General features: G+C 43.2%; 1 protein-coding gene across 1 annotated transcript in view; it reads left to right on the forward strand.

The window, feature by feature from the left end:
* Positions 1 to 21,725, forward strand: part of LOC124798969 (whirlin-like) — a 569,605-nt gene that overhangs the window by 221,412 nt on the left and 326,468 nt on the right. The window lies entirely within an intron of this gene.

A 21,725-nucleotide genomic window follows, 5' to 3' on the forward strand; every position in this document is an offset into this window, starting at 1 on the left:
GCAGCAGAGCTCGCCCCAATTCTGGAGAGTCTTAAATATACTGACGACTTACATAAAGATCATTATTCTGTCGGACTCGCGATCAACATTGCTGATCCCAAGCAAACGGTTCGTCAGTAACACAAACGACTACATGTTACATTAGATCGTAGGCTGTACCGGAGCACTACGTTGTTGTAACAAGAAACTCACCACGTAGTGGGTAAAGCGTATCATATCAGGAGCAATTACAAACATGTTACTTACACAGATCTAGTGCAAGTGTGCGGTAACTAGAAACTTTCTGTTATACACACCACAGGAATACCACGGTTGTGCAGGAGTATGTGGTAAGATAACTGGATAAGGCCTTCCTCCCTGTTGGTACAATAGGTGCCACTTATTGTTCCACAAGAGTCCAATAGCAGATCGAAACTTTGTCTGCTAGACTCCTTGGGCGTAGGACAGCACGTCAGCAGCGTTTGCAGTACAGCAAGAAAATCCCACCCAGCGCTGTTACGTCTTAAAGTCCACACTTCCATGATCACTTGCACCAGCGTAATGTATATTCTTGGGACAGTATTTCATTCGGTAGTCGTCAATCTCCTTTATTTTCTCTCCATTTGCAGAGTATGTAGTCTAGCCTGGATGGCAGTATGCTTATGATTGAAACCTTCCTTGCCCTTCCTGGATAATACGGCTGCAGTATCGTCCAAGATGCCCTAGATCGACTCGCTCCCTTAGTTCTGCTTTGAATCAAACAACCTTAATACCTGACGTCCATTACCCGCCGCATCTTCATAGAGCGCGCAGTCCCACAATGTATCCACACTGTCGCAGATGGAGCTGTCGTCATGTTAGGGAGAAATTCGCACGTTCTCCTCCCTGTGCGTGAAGTGTCCCATTCATTTTGCCATAGTTGTAGTATGCGACCTTTTATTGCCTTTCTCTCCCAAGCACCCCTCGTACTTCAATTGGCTGCCCTTCTTTAATCAGTAAAAGACCCCCCTTTTCCTAATTTCCAAGTCAAGTGGGCATATTACTAGAATTACTAACAAAGCCTCATTCGGGGTAGTGCAGTGGGCTCCCGTTTATCTTAGTAGCACTCCTCCTTGGACTCTTCTCACTAATGAAGCTAGCTTCACTAGCTGCAACCTATGAGCCCAAACACTTGCACCATATCCTACAACTGATGCTAATATAGATTAGGGAAGCAGAAATTGCCTACCTGCAATGGTTATAATTTTATTCATCACGTTTGTACCTTTTCTACCTGCTTCCTCTATATGATGTGCGAAATTAGGACGTTCGTCCAGAAATACTGTTAGATATCGCTTTACAGTGCTTCTCCTAATCGTCACATCATTCAATTTCATTTTAGGGTTTCTCACTAGATTCCCTTTCAATAGGTGGCTCGTTGTTTTGTGAAGTGCTGGTGATAATTTCACACTTCAACACCAGCCCTCACGTTCGTGGAGCGCCGCGTTACATTTTTCTTCTATATTTCCTCTGGAACAACAAATGCAAATGTAGATGACGCGCAGAGATTGGAATACAAAAACTAATCGAGGACGTCGGTTGCAAGTACTGCTCTGAGATGAAGATGTTGGCACGGAGAAGAATTCGTGGCGGGCCGCTTCAAACCAATCAGGAAACAGTTGACTAAAAAAAATGTTTTATTGGCTTGGTTCAAATGGCTCTGAGCACTATGCGACTTAACTTCTGAGGTCATCAGTCGCTTAGAACTTAGAACTAATTAAACCTAACTAACCTAAGGACATCACACACATCCATGCCTGAGGCAGGATTCGAACCTGCGACCGTAGCGGTCGCGCGGTTCCAGACTGTAGCGCCTAGAACCGCTCGGCCACTCCGGCCGGCAAAATGTTTTATTCAGGATTCCAATACACCATATTATTCCCCACTCTTATGGTTACAAAACCCTATTTTCAACATAATCTCACCTGACTGGGAGAGCCTGCATGCCGGCATGGTACCACTCTAGTGGTCGACGTCGAAGCCAACGTCTTCTTTCATCAATAACCTCTCAATCACACACGTACTACTTCCCGTGGAGTGCGTTGTTCATTGGGCCAAACACGTGAGATTCGGAACGTAGATGTGGATGAGGAAGAACTGTCAGTGAAATTTCGTGAGCACCTCTCCTCTCGGGGGCACAAACTTGTGTGAGGCCTTGCGTTTTCATGGAGAAGTAGTTCACTCGCTTTTTTGTGGCGACGAATACATTGCAGGAGTCACAGCTGTGTACGGCCGGCCGGCACGCGACCTTGTTGCGATAATGACAGTCAGACGCCTTGCACACCGAATCACCGTGCTTTTGTTCACTGTCAGTTCTCCGTATATATTCTGTAAGCTCCTATGAATATCTGCAGTGCTCTGCTTTTCTGCCAGAAGGAGCTCAATGACGGCTCTCTGCTTGGAACGCATCTCTGTTACAGACGCCAGTTTGAAGGTTACGTATAGTGCTGCCACCAGTCGGAACTTCTTGAAACTTTGGCGGCGGAAGCTAGTGCATTCCACGATTTTCCACAGCATGTTCTGCAATTTTTTCAACTGAAACTGGCCGAGAAAAAAATGTGTTGCATTGCTTATTGAAGGCCCCTCGTATAGTTACAACGTTATTATTCTTGGTCGTTGTCACATGATTACTCTTAAGTTTTTTATTTGTGGTAGTGGTGTTGTTCATATTGGAAGTAAGTTTATGTGTGGGAGGGGAAGGGGGGCGAGCTGTAAAAACGGTAGAGGGAAACTGATGTTTCACTATAGTAAGCAGCTCAAATGGACGTATATTGCAGTAGGAATGCAGAGAGATGAAGATCATGCACACGAATGTCCAGCACGAAGCGCTGTAGCAAGCCACTTCTTAGACTGATAACTAAAGTTGCCAACCAAATGTGATATGTCGCCCAGAATAAATTTATGGTGATAAATGCAAGTTTAATCACGCTAAGGTACACCAAGAATTGTGCAAGTTATTGTATGACGAAGAATCGACGCTAATACTGTATGAAAGATGGATGCTTAGACATGAGCCACGTAAGTTCCGGGAGATTTTCACAGCAGTTTCGTCATTCAGTAAATCGTAGGCCTACAGAGCGGAACGAAATCGTGGGACGAAAGCCCACCGGAGCGGAAGGCAGATAAGCTGGCTGGGCCCTCCTGGAGCTGGCTCCGTTATCGCTGCCGAGTGGCGTAATCAATGTAGAGGCGCGAGGCGCCGATGTGCCTTCCTGGAAGCCGAGCAAACGGAGGGCTACGTGTCTGCTGCCTAGGCCGAACACCTTATCTGCGTCTCCTAATCTTTGTATTCGCGAGTCGAAAATAAACAAAATAATAGGTGGGATGCTTCTTTGGTGCGTGGATACGGTTTATTGGAATCCCATTACACTTCGTCACCGCTTCTGCACCCTTCTCTTGCCCTAGACTAAAAGTCAAAACAACAAGAATTTTGTAATTTGGTTTGTTGTTTTGGTCCGATTTACGCGATTTCTTCGTTGTTGTGTTGCTGAACATGTTAGTCATACCGTGTAGCCGGCCGGGGTGGCCGAGCGTTTCTAGGTGCTACAGTCTGGAACCGCGCGACTGCTATGGTCGCAGGTTCGAATCCTGCTTCGGGTATGGATGTGTGTGATGTCCTTAGGTTATTTAGGTTTAAGTAGTTCTAAGTTCTAGGGGACTGATGACTTCAGAAGTTCAGTCCCATAGTGCTCAGAGCCATTTGAACCATTTTTTCATACCGTGTACGTAGTCTGTTGTCAGCTGTCCAAAGTGCCTTGGAAAGAAGGTTTTTCGGAAAGTAAGGTCCGAATCGCTGCAGGTAGTCGAATGTCGCACAAAGATTAAAACGCACGTGCGCATCGACTCCCAGCATGCCTTGCTCGTCAAATGACGCCTTTTGCACTGGTACTGTCGCGGTGTGCTGTTTACAGTGGCAATTCGAAATGTTTAAAATAACTGATCGGCCCTTCGACTGTGAAATACGCTCATTGATTTTGTTTTTGACAACAAGGAACATTGAAGCAGAGGAAATTCATCGACAGATAAGTGAGGTGTGTGGCAACAACGTGATGAGTGACGGCAAAGTGCGTAACTGTGACAGAGATTTCAAGGCTAGACGGTAAAATATCCATAATGAACCAGAGTCAGGTCGACCATCAGTGATTTCAGAATATTTGGTCAATGACATGGACGAGAAGATTTATGAAGACTGGCGATTCACAATTTCAGTTCAGTATTGGGATTTCCGAATGCAGGTCGAACGATTTTGCCCAAAACTGTCTCTGAAAAGTTGCAATTTCGTAAATTGTGCGCACGTTGGGTTCCCAGATTGTTTACTGATAAACAGGAAAAGCAAAGAAAGGCTTGTGCTCTTGATTTTTTGGACCGATATCGTAAGGAAGGTGATCAGTTTCAGAGAATATTGTCACAGCGGACGAGACATTGGTGTCTAAACGTCAGTCAATGACTGGCCGGGCTGGCGATTTTCTCTGCCAGGGGACTCGTTGAGCGCTCCACAAACCAAACATCATCATCACTTCAGTCAATGAAGTGGCGTCATACATCACCAGTTAATATCAAGAACAGGGAGACAACTTCAACACGCAATGTTATGGCAGCCATGTTTTGGGATAGACATGCAGTCTTGTTAGTCCATTTTATGCAGCAAAGGAGAACAATAAATGCAGACGCTTACTACGCTACCCTGACTAAACTTCGAGGAGCAAGACAAAATAAGCTACGTGGACATCTGAGTCTGGGGTTCTGTTGTTGTAGACAATGCCAGACCCCATTCGACCAATCACACCCAGATCTTTCGGATGGGAACGGATTATCCACGCACAGTAAAGTAAGGACTTTTTTTATTTGTTCTGCTACCTAAAGGAGCTTCTCGGTAGCAAGAGCTTCACAACATACGACGAGATGAAAGAAGCAGTTAAAGATTAGTTATCGACATGCGGTCTGTGTCTTAGGAATACAAAAGCCTGTAGAATGTTTTGATAAATGTTTAAACAAACATGGAAACCATGTAGAAAAACAGAAATACAATTAAGGAATAAAATAAAAAAGGTTTTTGAAAAAAAATTGTGATGATTATATTTTATAAGAAACAAGACCTTACTTTGTAAATAACGCTCGTGGTATCGGCGACTACTTATTTTGTATAAAAATGGATCAGATTTTTTGTATTAAATTTTGCTTTAAGGATGGAATAAAGTGCAACAGATGCTCCAGATCTTTGGGTGTACATGTTGATGAAAACTTGAATTGGAAGAAATATATCACTGAGCTTCTCAAATGATTAAGTCCAGCAACTTTTGCTCTTCATGCAAGTAGTAATCTTGGAAACAAATATATCAAACTCCTAGCATAATTTGCATATTTCCATTCAGTAATGACGTACGGAATAATTAAAGCGAGCGATAAAAATAATACGTTCTGTTCATCCACGGACGTCATGTAGGTACCTCTTCAAGCAGCTGGGTATTTTAACTGCGCCGTCACAATACTTATATTCGCCAGTGAAAGTCGTCATAAATAATACATCACAATATGAGAAGAACTGTGACGTCCATACTTACAACACTAGAGGAAAAAATGATCTTTATTACCCATCGTTAAAGCTGTCACTGGCTGAGAAACGAGTTCAATATGTAGTAACAAAAATTTTTGATCATGTCTGACAGGTAGCGAAGCAAGTTTCAAATCTAATGTAAAATCTTTCTTATTGGACAACTCCTTCTATTCCAGTGATGAACTTCTACTTAAAAACTGGTAATCAATATAGAAAAATTAAGTATAGTTTTATGAGTGGGACTAAAAATAATGTGTTCATTAATGTTAATACGAATCATGTTTACATACCCTATAAACTGGCTCGTCTCACATCATTTAGATAAAATAATCGTTCAAATGACTTATGGAAGATGTAACTAACTAATGAACTACTTTTTAATCTTTACCTTAGTACCGTTACCCCAATCTTCATGATCAGTGTTTGAAATTCATGTTGTTTTTTATGGTTGCTGATTTTAATTCCTTACGCACGTCTCCTTCTGACACCATAGAGTCTTTTTAATGCAAGAGAGGTCGTATACGCCAATGCTCTGCAAGTTCTATTGTCTACCCGATATGTTTGTGTTATCCGTTTCTATTTTGTGTTGAGCTTCTAAACGGAGATAGTCACAGTTCCAGCATTCGTTTAACAGATATGAGAAGAGGCTTAAAATCATCATATGGCCTAGTTGGCGTACCACACCATCGGGCGTTAATCCGGCATGCGGCTTCTATCCGGGCTTACGAAACAGCTTACCTTACTAAGGCTCCGCGTGTTACACAATAGCAGTAGCTGTCGTAATGACTGGGCCGAAAGTCCATATAAGATGTCATAGATATACAGTGATGAGCCAAAATGTTATGACCACTGCCCATCGCGAGACTGAATGCACTTGACGCGGTAAATGGAAATGCCGTGTGGTTAGGGCCTCCCGTCGGGTAGACGGTTCGCCTGGTGCAAGCCTTTCGAGTTGACACCACTTTTGTGTCCATGGGGATGAAATAATGGTGATAAGGACAACACAACTCGTAGTCCCTGAGCGGAGAAAATCTCCGACCCAGCCGGGAATTGAACTGGGCCGTTAGGTATGACATTCCGTCGCGCTGACCAATTTTTTTTCTTTTTTTTCATTTTGTTCGGTATTGTTCGTTGCGTTTAGGTCCGGGCAGACGTCACAAGACAACCGTTCAAGTTGATCGTTGATTCCTCTACTAAGTTTTTTTTTTATTACAGAGGGCGAGCAGCCCTCTGACCGAACACACTGAGCTACCGTGCCGACGTCCACTCAGTTACCAAGGGGCGGACACTGGACGCGGCAATGAAAACGTATAAGCGAAAGAGAGACAAATGGGGAATCATTCATCCGACGATACGGGTTTCAAATGGAGAAATCCATTGACTTTTGTTTTGTGATCAGTCTTCTGAATGGTGTGATGCGGCCCGCCACGAATTGCTCTCCTGCGGCATCCTTTTCATCTCAGAGTAGCACATGCAACTTACGTCCTCAATTATTTACTGGATGTTTCCCAGTCTCTGTCTTCGTCTACAGTTTTTACGCTCTACAGTACCCTCTGTCAGCATGGGATTTATTTTTCCTGATGTCTTAACAGATGTCCTATCATTTTGTCCTTTCTACTTGTCAGTGTTTTACATATATTCCTTTCCTCGCCGATTCTGGCCAGAACCCCCACATTCCTTACCTAATCAGTCCACATTCTTCTGTAGCAGCACATCTCAAGTGCTTCAATTCTCCTTTTTCCGGTGTTTCCACAGTCCATGTTTCCGTGTCATACAATTCTGTGCTCGAAATGTACTTTTCAGAAATTTCTTCCGCAAATTAAGGAGTATGTTTGACTTGCCAAGAATAGGATGTAGGATGGTGAAACCATGAGTAAGAGGTAAAGTGTCAAGCGTCACGAGCCATCACAGGACGCGATCGGAGCTTGCGAGTTCTGTAAAGCAAGATAGGCGGGCATCTGCGGCACGTCTGCCGACAGAGTACAGTGCCGCTGCAGACAAATGATTCGGAGCACACCCTTCAGCGCTCATTGCTGATTATGTGGCTGCGCAGTAGACCTATATGGTTCCATGCTGAAGCAACGAAATCGTCAATTACGATCACAGTGAGCATGGGATCATCGAAATTGGACCGTGGATCAGTGAAAACGTGTCGCTTGGTCGGACGGTTGGTTTGTGTATTCGGTGGGGATTGGGGGGGGGGGGGGGATAAAACAGCTAGGTCATCGGTCCCATCGGATTATGGAAGGATGTGTTCCCTTTCAAAGGAACTAATCACGGGAAAGCTAAATCAGGGTGGCCGGACGCGAGTTTGAACCGTCATCCTCCAAAATGCGAGTCCAGTGTGCTAACCACTGCGCCACCTCGCTCGGTTTGGTCGGTTGAATCTCGTTTGTTGTTACACCACCAGGTCGATGGTCGTCTCTGGACACGCCGTCATGCAGACGAACAGCTGTTCGGAACACGCACCGCGCCACGGACGCTGGCGGGATGTACATTTGGTACTTCATTTTCTTGAGCAGAGAAGCGGGGAAGAAAGGGAAAGGGGTAGATGGGAAATCATGGCTCCCATCCGCACGGGACACCGCAGTATCGCAATGACGTGAGTTGAAAATTTGTGTCGGTCTAGGACTCGAGCCTGCTTCCCTTGAATGATTGGCTTGACCGTCGCGGCTATCCGGTCACGCTTCCCCTCCGACACAAATTCTCAGCTTAACGCACGCTGCATTGCAACATCCCTCGTCGATTACACTTCCTGCTCGCACATTTACGACCCAACCCTTTCCCTTTCGATTTTCAGAAAATGAAATACAGGCTGCATCATCCAGAGTGTTGTCCGACAGAACAGACAATAGTTATAGTAATATAATTGAGCAAGAGAGCTCTATGACATATGTTTTCGCTCAGATGCACAGATAACGTTCGAACTCCCGCGGGAATCAACGGTTTGCGAGTAGGAGATGTAATGGACGTGGAATGCTGCAATGCAGCGTGTGGTAAGTTTAGAATTTGGGTCGGACGGGAGGTATGTCCGGGTCCCAAGACGTTTAAGCCAACCTTTCTAGGGAAGCGGTGCGCCGAGTCGCGATCCGGCACAAATTTTCAACTGTCAACCTTTGTTAAGACCGTAATGCCCTATGCGGCTGGGAGTAATGATTTCCCCTCTACCTCTTTCCATTTTTTCCCCGTTCCAGAAAATGCTGAAAATTACTGCAGACCACCTTCATTCCTTCACGCTTGATGTATTCCTAAAGGGCGATGACATCTTCAAACAGAATAAGTGCTCATGTGACAGCGCTAGAATCAAGCTACAGTGGTTTGAGGAGCATGATAGCGTATTCTCATTGATGTCTTGGTCACCAAATTCGCCTGATGTGAAACCAACGGAACCCACCTGTGACACTATCGGCCGTCAGATCCACCCCCACAGACCACCGGGCCGTAATTTGTGGGAACTGGGTGACCTGTGTTTACACACCTATCGCCACATACCTGCTGAACCTTACCAAGGACTTCTCGAATTCACGCTACACCGAATCACTGATCTATACCTTCCAAATGTGGGCCAACGCGATGGTCTGTTTTGGTTCATCAATGTATATAGGGTGATAAAGCTGCCAATATGTATGGGCTCACAACGCCTTCATAAACCATGTGCGAGATTTTCATATTCTCTAGCTCACTACGCGTTAACTATTGGCGTTTAGAAAAAGCTAACAGAACCTTTTTGGCCGGCCGCGGTGGCCAAGCGGTTAAAGGCGCTACAGTCTGGAACCGCGCGGCCGCTACGGTCGCAGGTTCGAATCCTGCCTCGGGCATGGATGTGTGTGATGTCCTTAGGTTAGTTAGGTTTAAGTAGTTCTAAGTTCTAGGGGACTGATGACCTTAGAAGTTAAGTCCCATAGTGCTCAGAGCCATTTTTAGAACCTTTTTGTAGGAAACTCAAGGTAAATTTTGCTCTGGGATAAGTTTTCGCTAGAGACCAAGTGTTCCAAGTTATTCAAGAAAAACACGCCTGAACACTACTTTACGTTTTTCTTGAATAATTCTAAAACCACGACCTCTAGCGAACATGTGTCCCATTACAAAATTTGACTACATTAAACTTCCTACAAAAGTAAGACTAATAAACTGATGAAAAAAACCGCAACACGAAAAAATAAGTAATGTAGAGTAAAGGAATTTGTAATACATTTGTCTAGGTGTAATATTTAAGTTACTAACATTGCAAAGATCATAGGTTAATGTAAGCACGAGATAAGCCATCGCAAATGTGAAATGCTGGTACATTAATAACCGATGTAACTGCTACAATGTTGAATGCAAGCATACAAATTTTCATGCATTATGTTGTACAGGTGCCGAATGTCAGTTTGTGTCATGGAGTTCCATGCCTTTTGCACTTGGTCGCTCAGTTCAGGAACGGTTAATGCTGTTTGTGGATGATGCTGGTGTTGTCATCCGATGATATCCCATATGCGCTCGAATTGTGCGCAGATCTGGTGATCGAGCGAGTAGATCGAGGCAACGTGTCGACATTCTTTAGGGCATGTTAGATTACAACAGCGGTATGTGGGTGTTTCCTGTTGGAAAAACACCCTAGAATGCTGTTCATGAATCGCAGCACAAGAGCTCGAATTGACGCACAAATTTCCAATCAGGATGCATGGGACAACCAAGAGAGTGCTCCCGCTTTCATACGAAATCGCACACCAGACCATAACTCCAGGTGTAGGTCAAGCACGCAGACAGGTTGACTGCAGGTCTTCAACTGCCCTGCTTCTAAACAACACACGGCCCTCACTGGCACAAAGGCAGAACCAGCTTACAACAGAAAACACAACCGACCTCCACCCTGTACCAATGAGCTCCCGCTTACCACCACTTAAGTGACAAATGGCGGTGGTTTGGGGTCAGTGGAATGTACGCTACAGGGCGTCTGACTCGGAGTTGTGCTTGAAGTAACCGATTTGTAACAGTTCTTTGTGTCACCACGGTGCCAACTGTTGCTCAAATTGCTGTCGCAGATCCAGTACGATGCGCGAGAGCTATAAGCCGAACACAGTGGTGGTGTTCATATTGCTGCTGCAGTTGTTGTTCGATACGCTAGAGCCATACGCCAAACACGATGGTCTTCTCTCTCGATAATGCCACGTGGCCGTCCGGAACCCGGTCTTCCTACGTCCGTACGTTATGCAGTCATGTACAGTGGCTACGTACCTGCCAAGTCTTTCTGCAGTATATCTCGCTCAAACTCAGTGGGTTGTTGATAATGACGTCTCTGTCGCCTTAAAAGCATTCTTGACTAACATCAATTGACCACGTCAAATCTTTAAGGTAAGTTACGCTCATAAGCGTTACAGCGTGCATTTAAAGCAAACCTGTTTTGCATCCTCATAGTGGCATTACTAGCGCAACTCTTATATGACTGACGCGAAATCTGAATAGATATCGTCTTTGAGATCTATAAATACTTCTACTAACTTTCATTAATGCCACACAACTCCTTCTTGGTGTTGAGTTTCCTTGGGGTGGCCGAGCGGTTCTAGGCGCTTCAGTCTGGAACTCCTCGGCCGCTGCAGTCGCAGGTTAGAATCCTGCATCGGGCGTGGATGTATGTGATGTTCTTAGGTTAGTTACGTTTACGTAGTTCTAAGTTCTAGGGGGCTGATGACCTCAGAAGTTAAGTCCCATAGTGCTCAGAGCCATTTGAACCAGGTTCTAATCCTGCCTCGGGCATGGATGTATGTGATGTCCTTAGGTTAGTTAGGTTTAAGTAGTTCTAAGTTCTAGGGGACTGATGACCTTAGAAGTTAAGTCCCATAGTGCTCAGAGCCATTTGAACCATTTTTTGAGTTTTCTTTCCGTCAGGGTAGTTTGCGGGTAGTGAGCACGAGAAAATGGGAATATTGCACACGGTATTTGAAGGCATTGCGGGTTGCATAAGAACCATAGGTAGGGGCAGCAGAATTACTCTGTAAAGTAGCACTATAACACTCACTTGCAGCACTCCCAAAATTACCTTTACATCTGTCGATTTCGTCCCATTAAAAAAAACTTGTTGAGTTGTATATAATAGAATGTTCCAAATGCAGTAAAACCTTTGATCTGATATTCAGTGAGCCAATATTTTCATCACTAAAGGACAGTGCGGAATCTTGTCGAAAGCCGTCTGCTTTTCAAGGAAAACAGCACCAAGCCGGGCTGACTTGTCTACGGCGTTCTGGAAGTCACAGACGAACAGAGCTAGCTGATTTTCGCAAAATATCTGTTTAAGGAATTGGGTGTAAACACATAGAGGCTTTCGCTACTGATAATTAAGCGGTAAAAGCCCTCTGTGATCTGATGTATTTCAGCAAGAAGTGTCTGCAGTTAAGTACTCCGCTGGCGAATAGTTCATCCGACGAAAATGACAAGGTAGCTTGGGCGCTAGTCCTGTGGGCACAGTTAAAGTGCACACTGTAAAATGCTGAGGCGCAGGTCATTGCAACTCGTCTGAGAGCGCAACGTTGGAACAATGGACCGATGCGGGCGGCGATAGCTGCCACAGCACGGGTCGACGGCCCAGTTGTTGGGAAAGGAAAGGCTGTCTGTCACCGCGGCTATCACGCACACACAATTGTAGGCGCCGTTATCGCGCAAGCGTTGCCACCCACACGACACCACGCAACTGAAGTCCGAAGTCTCTGGAAATATTTAAACTGGTGCGCCACGCAACATTTGAGTTGGACCGCCGCTCGTCACGTAACCACCACCATCGTTATCGCTCGTAACATTCTGAAATGCTTTCATCAAAATTCGTGTGAATATACTGCCGCGTCATGTTATAAAATACTTTGTCTTCCTTTCCCCTTTGGCCATCATCAGCCCGGGATGGGACATTCATGGTACTTCTTCAGTTTCCTCTATCTTTCTACCATTCTTCTTCTATAACTGTTTTGTTCCATCCAAACGCTTTCTTCTAAATCTCGTCTTTATTGACTCAGTCCATCTTGCTGCAGATCTCCCTCTTGCTCTCAAAGTTGGTCTCCTCCATTCGTTTTGGAATCTTCCAGCTTCCATTCTCTTTAAATGTCCAGACCATTTTAGCCGTTGTTCTCAATTCTCTCATTCAGCTTTTCTACTCCATTTTCGTTCCTAACATCATCATTTCTCACTCTGACCCTAATCATTTTCCCTTACAATCTTCTCAGGAATTTCATTTCATTGGCCTGGATTCTACTCTACTCTCATCTTGTCATTGTCCATGTCTCCGAGGCATATGTCAGTACGTGTGTACAGCGCGACTTGTACAGCACTTTCTTATATTTCGTTGACACCTCACTTCCCCAGACTAAGCCCCTCAGATAATGGTAAAATGCATTCCTCTGTTGTACACTTTTGCTGACTTCTGCTGCCATTCTTGCATTTTCAGTTGTCACGCTTCTTAGGTATTTAAAATTGCCCACAATTTCAATATCCAGTACTTTAATGTTAATTTGTCCCTTGCTATCCCTGTCTCTTATAAATGTAATCTCTCTCTTACAAATAAAATACTTAAAACGCCAGAATATTCATACAAGCTACGATTCGCCCACGTTGCAGCGCCTGTCCTCAGGGCATAGACTATTTTCAATATTTTGTGATATGAGGTGGGAATGTATCCCGGAGTATTTACCGAAACTGATACCTAGCTATGTATATTATGCAATACCAGTAAAGCTCCGCCATCGATTCGTTAGTGAATCGAATTGTCATGTACAAAACGTCATATCTCCCGAACTGTGTGAAGTACAATGATGCAATATTTCAAGAACAACCAATGGTATATATGGATGCTGTCTGCAAAATATGTTGCGAATAGAGTTAATAGCAAAGAAGTAATGGATTAAAAAGTAATGGCAGATGCTGCACTTATACGGCATGAACAGCAAAAATGTGGTAAGCGATGAACTTTTTATTCTTTCCTTATTTTGTGAGGCACGTCAACGAGAAAAGTTTCGTAAAAGTTTGATGTTATGTATAAAGTTTATTGGAAGTCACTAAGTGTTCTCACGCTCCAGTAATGTATGAATATGCATTGCGCAATAGAATTAAAGGAACCGCCGTAATTGCCTCCCATTGCGACGCTTACATTTGAAATTAGGCTCAAAGGTGCCTACAAGCGTCCTCTCTAACGATGCAAAACCGTAACGCCCTGCAACGTCACCCTCGGGCCTGGCGACACTTCAAATCACAGCTCGGAAGTTCGCGTGACCTGTAAGGTGGGTTAATGATGTCACATTGGCTCTAAATTTCATTACAGTTCTGCCCGACGCCACCCTGAACGTGTCATACGATAGGAAAGTCGCTACAGCCCCCCTCACCCGCATTTCACCGCACCGCTGCCTTTGACGTCTCTACGATGGAGGTCAGAACCGCGACACCCGCCTCTGAAATCACGCCGTTTTCTTACGAGTGGCGAAGGAAAACAGTTGAGACACACCCCCGCTGAGAATCGACAGGACAAGGCATCAGGGACACCGCCCCTTTGCCTGGGGCGTCGATCCCTACACACTTCGCGCTCAAAACGACAGTTCTTAACAAACTTTGACACTGTTGACAACCTCGGACGTTTCAACCCTTGTCTAAGGACAAAAATGGTTCAAATGGCTCTGAGCACTATGGGACTTAACTTCTGAGGTCATCAGTCCCCTAGAACGTAGAACTACTTAAACCTGACTAACCTAAGGACATCACACACGTCCATGCCCGAGGCAGTATTCGAACCTGCGACCGTAGCGGTCGCGCGGTTCCAGACTGCAGCGCCTAGAACCGCTCGGCCATGTCTAAGGACATTTTGCATTGGAAACACGTGCTTCGGTTTGGCTGCCGTTTTACAGTTCAGTCCTCGCCAACAGACAGGGTGATCTGATTTTGAGTTCCAAAGACAGACTATTTCATTAACTCATTTTCATTGCTTGCGTGGCTATGAGACAATTAGAGAGATCGGATGCAAATGGAACTCGGTGGACTGTCTTCGTCCGCGTAGCGATACGCGTCCGTCACAGCTTCCTCTTCCGCGTAGTAGTTGGTGAAGTGTTGGCGGTAGGTAGGGCCGGTTATGGCCCAAGCGACACCAGCCAGCGCTTGGGGCACCAAACTGAGAGGAACGTCCAGTTTCAAGATTTGTATACAATGCGTACTACAATTAATAGCGAAAACTGACACGGCTGAAAGTGTCCGAGGGAAAAGAGAAGGAAACGGTGGGAAGGGGGGAAGGGGGGAGGGCAGATGATAAGTCGCTTGCGTGGGAAAATATTCTCTAACTTGTCGTGGCGGTAGGGTTGTTATGTGGACTGTTCACGTGCGGTGACAAAACAGTAGTTGAAATTTACTGAAAAACTTGTAAAATCATTACTGCTGTTAAGTCCCATTCAGCTTCACGATGATTTTGTCGTGGCTGCGATTACGTTTTCTCGTTGACGATGTTGACTGTAAGACACTCTTTCGACTTCTGAAGATACCAGGGAAAATTCCAGGAGGAGACGTTGTCTACAACTTGTACAAAAACCAGACTACAGTTGTAAGAGTCGGACATGTGAGGGCAGTAGCAGTTGAGAAGGGATTGAGACATCTCCCATGTTATTCAATCTATACAATGAATAAATATTAAAATAAACCAAGAAAGAGTCTGGAAATGAAAAGTTTAGTGAGAAGAGACATTAAGGTTTGTAAATGACTGTGTAATTTTATCATGGACGGCAAAGGATTAGGAACAACACTTGAACTCAGTAGGAAGCGTCTTGTATCAAGTTGTAAGTTGAGCGTCATCAAAAGTAAAACAAAGGCATCAGAATTTAGTCGAATTCAATCAGGTGATGCTCAGGAAGTTAGATTAGGAAATACGAAACTTATATTAACAGACGAGTTTTGCTATTTTGGTAGCAAAATACTCATAAATGTCTTTGGCAGAAGTACAGGGGATATTAAATGCTGAGTTGAAATAACAAGAAAAACTCTTGCGAAAAAGAGAGATATATATTATGATCTAACAAACAAGAGAGTCAGGAAGTGTTTTCTGAAAGTATGTGCCTGGAGTGTAGTCTCATAAGTGCGTTCATCCACAGACACTGGGTGTCCAACACATGGGACATCCTGTCTTCGAGGTTGTGCATACTGTGAGATAGTATCAACAGCGTACCGCAGGCGCGTTGTTTCCTGGAATCAGTCTCTGCCAGGGTGAAAAGCCATGGTCAGCAGTCTGTGAATAAGGGGTCAACACGACTATTGTGGACTGTAACAGCAAATGGCCGAGATGTGACGGATCACTCGTCAATTCAGTGATGGGCTACGACTACAGGTCCACCCAGAATCATTTTCTCCCCTTGGTGTGCAGAAGCCAGTGCTCTACACACAGACCTGTACTCCCCGAACGACACGAAGTATCAGGACTAGTCGAGCCGGCGTAAGAAGAATCCTGACAGCAACGCTGTGTCAGCTTTCAGCTGCGAAGCGCAAGTGCTATACGCAACAATACTGAGGCGTTGTCATAGAGACGCGTATAAAATCGCGTTGCGTGATTGGTTAACGAAGAAGCCCACTGTCAGGTATCCTCCTTCCCTGACTCTGCTATAGTCTGGGAGCAGAAACACCACCATTTCATGTGCGAACCGTGGAAAACGGCCGCTGGAATGGAGGGCCTCTTTCACTTAGCTCTGACGGAAAGACACGAATATGTCAAAAATCGAGTGAGGTGATGCATTCCGTTTGCCAAAATGGTATCGTCCAAACAAGTGATGGAGATATTGTAGTGTGGGTTGATGTTTTCATGATATGAAACGAAGCCTCTGATACTCCTGTCACCGCCCTTCAAGAGCGAATAGTGTATGGACCAACTGTCCAGTCACACACACACTCAATAATTGGTACCGCAGAAGTAAACTAAAATCAAATTAAATTATATTACACGAAAGACCACGTACCGATCAGCACATTTCAGAACTAGCTGCAACTGTCAAAAAATCAACTCTTGAATGCCTCACAGATTGATTCTCCAGTGTACAACACTTCAGAAGTAATCATCTTGGGATTGAAGCTCTTTTTTCCGTGTTTGCTTCAACAATACATATGTTTTTGGATAGGGTCCGCCATTAGCAAAACACAGTTTTCTTTTTTAACCCAATCATGTTTCACTGCAGTTGCAGCGTCTTCAGTGGGCATTTATTTTATGGCTATTAAAGATAAAGAATGTCCTTTACTGTTTGTATACATCTAATTATTAGTTTTTAAATCGTAATTACCGATATTTGAAAAAACACATAAAATTATGAATTCTTACAATTTTACAACATGGTGTGCTTTTTCTGATGTATTGTGTTTCTACAGTGACTGTTTTGTTTCCCAGTTTGTCATCTGCAACCACTTACACCTTAAAGTAGATATATTGTTTAAGCGAAAATTACGGTTTGAAAATTGTTATTTCTATACCTGAAATTAATTAATTCTATATACATGTGTGTGTGTGTGTGTGTGTGTGTGTGTGTGTGTGCGTGGGTGTGTATGTGCGTCTATTTACATTGTGTTTCACTTACATTTTCTTTTTCCTCATCTTCATCACTATCAAACACTACATATTGAGCTCTAACTATCACTGTTTCACTGTTTACCAGCTGTAAAAACAAACTTTGTCGTATTGTGTGTGAAAAGGGGGAGAGAGAGAGAGTGTAAATACTTCAGAAGTATTTGTCGCTTGGCGTCTGTAAATGAGCGTCGTTAATTCTGCACTTTTATTTCGTCAGGTTGTTGATAATGAGATTGCCCTGAACCATTTTGAGGTGCTGATAAACAAAACTGTGAAAGCTGTTTGTCGTATGATGTCCACCAAGAATTATACATTAACTCTTAGACATAGTGTTCATAAAAAGTCTATAATCTTGACTGATGTCCATACACAGGGTGAGTCAGGAGAAATGGTGGATATTCAGGGATGTGATAGGAACGATCATCGAAACAGAAAAGTGTATAAAACATAGACTCTAAAATTCTCACCTTAAGACCTATGAGCATTTCTTCTTCTTCTTCGATACTGTGAAACAAATTTCTTCTACTGCAGGCTCTTTCCTCTCCATATTTTAAGAGGCAGTAGTATGGATCGAAACTAGAAAAAATTGTTTAGTAAACATGCGCTCTAAAATGCATACGCTAAGAGCTATGAGCACTTGTTCAGTAGAAGAGCTGTATTTCACAGTAGCAAAGATAAACAAGTGCATAGATCTTGAGGTATGCAACTTGGAGCCAATGTTTACTAGACATTTTTTCTTGTTTTTGTCCGTACTACCACCTGTCAAAATGTGGAAAGCAAAGAGCTTGCAGCAGAAGAGATTTGTTTCACAGTATCGAAAATGAAGAAGAGCTCATAATTTTTCAGGTGTGCATTTTAGAGCACTAGTTTAGCAGACATTTTTGCTTTGAATGATCCTCCCTGTCATACCCCTGTTTATTTACCACTCCTCGTGGGACGCCATGTATTTCTTGAGCCTGGTCAGGAACATCTATTCTAACATAGTAGAAGCGTGCAGGTTCTGTCATCCACTTGATTGCCACCTCTTGTAGCTCTTGATGGTAATAAAAACCTCGACCGACAGATTTTTCCATAAAGTTGATGATTTTCTTTCATGATGGATGCTTTTGGCTATGTTTCATACCTTCGAGTGTGCGCTTATTTAGCCAAGTCTCATTACTCTTGGCAGTTAGTTCATAAAACCAGTTTCTTGGTCCGCCAGAGCACTAATTGTGTACTTGGACATTGAACCGCTAGTCGTAGTCACCATATGTTAGATTTTAATTTTATGTTTTGACAAGAGGACGGTTGACGATGTAGATCGGAACCTATCGTCTGTTTTAGATGACGAAGAAACGAGTGTAGTAAACATTTTAAAATTTGTAAATCAAGTGTTAGGAATTATCTCATACTTTGGAGGTTTTAGTGCCTGCAAACGGCTGCCTCAACATAACTTTTAGTGCGATGATCAGCCGGTCACACGTATTTCCCGTAGTATTTTTATCTCTTATTCACTGAGCTCTGTCTTTATTTTGAGAATAATTTGTGATCTGACTTAGGGGAGGTTAAAACACTTTATGAACGTATTTTGTTTCCAATTCTAACGCAAAGATATTTTACGTTTTCTTTACAACCGCATTCGTTTCATCAGAGTTTACTGTGAGCACAGAAGACCTCCACGTGGTGAGCCCAAAGAATCCTATTTCACCATCATCATTGTCACCATCATTGCGCTTTGGAGTGGCAATCATTAAAACAACGGCGTTTTTCGTTGCGACGGGATCTTCTCATGAAATTTCAATCACCAGTTTTCTCCTCCGATTGCGAAAACATTCTGTTGGCACCCACCTACATAGTGAGAAATGATCATCACTATAAAATAAGAGAAATCAGGGCTCGCACAGAAAAATTTAAGTGCTCGTTTTTCCCGCGCGCCGTTCGAGAGTGGAACGGTAGAGAGACAGCTTGAAGGTGGTTCATTGAACCCTCTGCCAGGCACTTTATAGTGAATAGCAGAGTAATCACGTAGTTGTAGATTTCTTATGAATTGTGGCTCGGTGTGTTGTCAACACAGGAAACGACACTTTCACCAACTGTGAGGAAACAACCCTTCCTCCATTTTTATCGCAGTTTTATCTTCACGTGCCGGTCAATACGCGTACTTCAGAGCTGTAGCCATATATCTGGAACCTCATCAACCTTTCCCTCCCTGTCCCACAAACGCAATACCACTCCACAATACATACCAACTCTGATCACGCAATAACCGTTTGCCTTGTTGCCGTGATAGACCAGTAAACAGTTCTGCCTCTGACAGTTCTCCTATGTCATCGAGCAGCACGGAACTATAAAGAGCCATGTTTTTGCATTTCGTGCGGGAGAGCACCACCCCATCGGCGATGGCAGCGATGGGGGAGATGATCCCCGCTCACTCCGGGCAAAATGTAAATTGCAGACGCATCGAGTGAAATGGTAGCCATGTCCGGTGAATGGGATCCTGCGCCCATTTATCATCCCCCCCCCCCCCCAGACGAAGTTACATATTTAACTAGCTGAAAATGTCAGTCGGAACGTAATCACGAATATTTTCGACGAGGGGAAGAGAGACAAATGAGGAAGTCGTAATTAAACAGCGTTCAGCTCCACTCGTGTGTAATGTCGACGCGGTTCTGGTGCATGTAAATATTAACATTTGCATGAAAAAACCATAACACTGGTCAGTGGAGGGCAGAAGCGTTCTGCACTTAACACTTGCCGATGTGAAACCACTTGCCCTTTCGGAATGTGTTTTTAATTTTTGTAAATATTAATTTAAACTATAGACATGCTGACACTAGCTAGAAAAATTATGCAATTTTGTCATATGAAGACACGGTCGGAGACCGTGGCTGCTATTATGACATAAACTGTAGATGATCTGGAACAACCAGTCACAAACTGGTTTTAGGTTACGTTATTCAAAAAGGACCGTTGACGGTTTCGAATTTATGCAGTCCATCATCAGACAACTTTCACGATTTCTCCGAAACATACCATGGACTACTTTACTGATGAGATATCCTATGATATACAATAACTCACAGTTACAAGCGGGTAATGAAGATGGTCGCGCTGCAGACCTGTGCTAGAATACAACTTACTTGAATAGTTCAGCCGGAACATTTGTTTTCACAGTTTTTCTCCGACAAATCATATTGGTAATGTTGTTCGTATTTTCGATACCAGATTCACCAATTTCCAAAGTGCACCACATGTTTTGATTCACTTACAACATAGGAAAGCAAATACAAACTTAACAAACTACATGAATGTCGAGGATGCCGCGATACAGTGGATATTGCGAAGGCATAGCATTTTGAAAAAGAAAGCGTAAGTTATTGTTTTGTTAACTGAAAAAGTATTTTCTGTTAAATTTAAGGCATTAAAAATGAATATATAAATGGAATTTTCTAAATTAGTCCTGTATAAATTTATTTTACAAAATGGTAGAAAATTAATAAGGATAAGGAATTGTGTGAAGTCCTCATGTGCTATATGACAGTACATTAAAATTTATTCATACTTAGTGCCATGATAATTAACAATTATTAGTATACATAAATTTTATAAGCTTTGTTACCTGATCTGCAGGTAGATATAGAAATATCATTTGTACTGGAGAGTGGTCAGTACTTTCTGGAAGTTTTCCACGAAGGAAGTATTAGTCAACTCAGTCTGCTCATTATGAATATTATAATGGGAGCTGTTTGTGTGTGTGTGAGTGTTTCTATTTCTTTTTACAGGTTCGCAGTGCCTTGATTTTCTGCTAAGTGTAATATTGTCATGTTGTTATCAGTGTTTCTCCCGAAATGATTTTCTTCAGCGGTGTGGGATGCAAATGTAAAAAAGCCTTCAAGTATCAAAGTGTTCTATGTAACTAATCGCAATACTTCTGCCCCTATGACCAATGTAGAATTTTGGAATGAATCTCATTAAAGCCTTATTTTCTGTTTCAGGTACGTACAATATCGGAGATATTACCTGAAGACCTAGGAACCTCAGCTTTGGCTTCCACCTCCGAACAGCAGATAAGTAGAAACGCCTGGTTACTTACGTACGTAGCGCAAAAGCCAATGTTCAGTGCAATGTGTAGGGTATATGGTGTCTCTGTAATTGATCATGCTCCTACTGCGCTTTTACATTCTAAACGCAGTAATGCATTGCTTTTTACGTCGTCTGTTGTACGTTTGGCGTTCTGCTGCTTGTAGAAACAGTAAATATGTCATACCATTAATTAATTGTTCCACAAAAGCTGCTTTGTGGTAGTATTTTATTTCACCGGACTGGTTTCGGTCGTTGTCCACCATCAGCGGCTTCTACATTACACAAAAAACACATATTTCTTATAATTAGTTACTTACTGTGTGTATTGTAGCGTTTTACATATCCGTTATTTTTCATTTCATTGTAATTCACTTGCCTTATATATGACGTTCTCGAGCGTATCCCAGTGACAATATCTCGTAATTTTTCATGTAATAATACGATTACATGATATGTGTATACTTTTACGTAATCAGCATAAGGACTTTCTTATGAAATATATTCACTTGTCATTGGAAATTGGATATATTCCGTGAAAAGTTCCTTACG

The sequence above is a fragment of the Schistocerca piceifrons genome, chromosome 5 (genome assembly GCF_021461385.2).
Source record: "Schistocerca piceifrons isolate TAMUIC-IGC-003096 chromosome 5, iqSchPice1.1, whole genome shotgun sequence".
Taxonomy (NCBI): Eukaryota; Metazoa; Arthropoda; class Insecta; order Orthoptera; family Acrididae; genus Schistocerca; species Schistocerca piceifrons.